The following is a 3,622-nucleotide window of genomic DNA, read 5'->3' on the forward strand; positions in this document are numbered from 1 at the left end:
AAGAAACACAATGTTCATTCTTACCTCGAATGGCTGACTCAGAGCTCCACGATCTATGTAAACGACCAGCTAGACGTAGCTCATTTGCGCGTGATCTGAAGATGTTCGAAAGAGGAAGTGGTGATTGGTATCAACTGGATAGAGCTTTGTTCATTTGTGGGAAAACGCCACTGGATCCGGAGAAACAAGGAGCATAAAGCCCTTAGTGAGAAGCAGATTACTAATTTAAGGTGTGGTATTCAAAAATCAGTGAAGCTTTACAAAAATAGGAAATGTAACCTTTTGTCCTCCATTCAATGAAACGGTCTGTTGGGTGCTTGATTCAATAAATGACAATAAGTGCTCCAAAATCAGAAAATGCCAGGTTTCATGTACTCGCGTAGAACTTCAAGAAACCATTTATTTATTTTAAAACAGAAGACGGTGTATGTTTTATATCCTTTTTTTCTGTTTTTATTCTATAATGGTGCCCGAGTCACGCAAGATAATCTTTTGTCGTTGAACACTGTGATCATCCATTCCGTGATCATTTATTCGTATTCGGATGGGTGATCCTGAATGCCGTTTTTTGACTTTTTTGCTTGTTTACAAGCAAAAGGAAGGAGAATAGTGGTTAAGTTGGGCAATCTCGAACCACATTCTTGTTAACTCTCAAGGGACTGTTTTAATTTCTCAAGGGAATACTTTCCGCTGTGGGTGATCAAAGCGCGTGACTTGTAAATTGTCACTCTATAGTTGTGCTTCAGCACTTCCGTTCTTGTATTAAAAACGTGACTTGTCAAATCATGAGCTATAGGATAAGTGGAGTTTGTCTAAATTAAAAGCCAATATCTTACCACTAAAGTCTTTTCTTTACTACTCTGTTTACTTCTTTCGTTGTTCGATCACAATACATGGGTAACCAGGCTTTTATTCAACCGAGAAGACCTGGATGCTAAACTAATTTGCATTTGGAGTGCCTTTGGCCACTCCCCGAAAAAAAGCACCATTTCATGCCTTTGGGGGTAGGTATTCCTACATGTGGACCACTAAGCTAATTTGCATTTGGGACTATGTGTATAATACCATGGGTAGGAAGATAATCCCTTCTTTCGTGTGAAGCTCGTAAGATCCAAAGGTGGCCATTTTCCTTATAAGGAATGTAAAGGTGGCCCACCTGGGGGTTATACAAAGGAAACCATTCATTCGCACAGGGAGTGGGATGAGGTGAACATGGGTTTACCCGAAGTCGTTGGAGTCTTGCTTAATTAAATGGTTGAATTTCGCGACTATGAATTGGAGCTAAGAACTATTTACATCACCTTTGAAGTAAATTGAAATAATACGGGCTCGCCCGCTCTTACTACTTTTCTTTATTTTACTGTCATAATCTGACGTTCTAATGTTGAGAGAAGTAGTGAGTGGAGGAAATAAAGTTTTATCGGCTACATTTCAGAAACAGTAGTGGATTCTCCGACGACAATAAATTGCACGCCGCATGTAAATAATTGTATTATATATACGAGTCGAAAACATTAAACAAAGAAGCGCTCGGCAAGCTTAAATTCGTCAAAAAACCGGCATAAAAACTAACTCACCCTATGCGGAAATTTTTCTTATTTATTTTATTTCAAAACCTCAGTCGTAAATGCCGATTTTTTCGAAGCTTAAATATTCACAACAACAATTAGTGAATAGATTTGAATATTCATATTTGTAAGTTGTGACCACACAAACACACGCGTAGAGTTCAACGCCTGTGTTTTCCCGTTCATGCTGCACCGGTTAAAAGTCACTCGTTGCTTGTTTAGGCAATTTAAGACAACTCCAGCTTACTCCATAGCGAAAACCTTCAAAAATAACGACAACGACCACAAAACTATCCGAAATTTACATTTTTTTTTTCCACCGTTGAGTTGCGAACATCTCCAAAATAAACCAAAATTCATTTCCGGTTGCCAAACCTTTCTTCGTCCATGTGGGGAAAGGCTCAAGTTTGTCGCCTTTTTCATACCTCACTAGGGGATTAAGAGTGCTCGTTGATCTTACGAGCTCAACACGAAATTAAAAAACAATACCCATTGTTTGTCCGGTTTAGTGATTGGCCAAAAACCAAAATCTCCTAGCAACAGTAAAAGTTTTTCCTACCCAGTGTTTTTATTATTCGCCGTAACACCAAATGCAAATTAGTTTAGCATCCAGGTCTTCTCGGTTGAATAAAAGCCTGGTTACCCATGTGTTGCGATCGAACAACCAATTAAGTAGTAAACAGAGTAATAAAAAGACTTTAGTGGTAAGATATTGGCTTTTAATTTAGAAAAAACTCCACTTATCCTATAGCTCATGGTCAAATTTACGTTATATAACAATTAAAAACGTGAGTAGCCCAAATTTTACGTGACATAACCAATTAAGAATGTGAGGGGTTCAGCGCTCGAAGGCAGCGAAGTTTAAAACGATTAAGAACGAAATTTGTACTGGTACAAGTCTTTGGGCGCTAATATTAATTTAACCTAAAACGATTAACAACGCAAATTTGTACTGGTACAAGTCTTTCACACACTAAAACGTTGCTAATAGTAAGTTGCCCAATCCGTACACGCGTTACTCTCTCTACGTGGATGAGGCTACCCATATCCGTCAATCCGCCACTATTTTCGCTTAAATCCTGAACCGCATTACTTGAAAACTTTCTGTGGTATGGTTTCACTGCATCGTACTGCAAATGTTAATTGTTTTTTAATTCCGATTTTTTTTAAGCCGAATTTTTCACGACGTTCTCTATTACCCATTTTACTGCTTGTTTATACGAAAGTAACGTTACAGCTTCATATAAAAAGGTCAAAAATTGTTTGTCTCGCCAAACAAATGAAAATGAACAAAACCAGGGAATCTCGCCACCAACCAACTCGCCACCAAAACTGGTGTATTCCTCGTTCTTTAATCCATGAGCCGAGGTGACTTCGCTTGGTGGCGAGTTGGTTGGTGGCGAGGTGACCGGCATTCGGTACCAGACGATTTCACTCAAGCACGGCGGAATACTTCGCTTCCCGAAAGCCGCCACCACGATCGGCCCTCTGAACTTTACTTTGTTTTCCTCCGTCCGCTCTGTGCGCCTTTTAAGGCCAAATCCGTCGATCCACGAGCCTTTTCACCCCCTCAATGGAATGGTGTTCTGGAATACACGTGAAAGTGAATCGTCTTCAATATCGATACCAATATGTGAAGTTCTGTTACAGGCCTCAAAACAATTTTTGGATAGTTGCCGGTCATGTTGACCGGCCAAACCGATTTTAGCTCGGTCACACGTCGTTTCTGACCAGTCAAAATATTAAAATAGTAGTCGCTTTTGCTTTTCGTTGAATCGTTGGTGTGGTGGAAAAGGAACTGCCATCTCTTCACTGTTTTACCTGCATTTTTTTGGGGGGTTTTCTTAATACCCTTGTAAGATACGATAGCGCCATTAAATTAACTGAGGCAGAATTCATACATCTCTCACGTTGTTTTCCATCTTTCGCGCTCAATTTAAATGCCTTAATTTACAAAGCTTTCAACGCTCTTCCGACCGTGCACGTTCTTTTTGTCGACGTTTTGCGTAATACTGAAGTATAAAACTGACTTGAACAAAACTACACGGACCAAA

Source organism: Oculina patagonica, chromosome 12 (assembly GCF_052425735.1).
Source record: "Oculina patagonica isolate OP01 chromosome 12, crgOcupat, whole genome shotgun sequence".
Taxonomy (NCBI): domain Eukaryota; kingdom Metazoa; phylum Cnidaria; class Anthozoa; order Scleractinia; family Oculinidae; genus Oculina; species Oculina patagonica.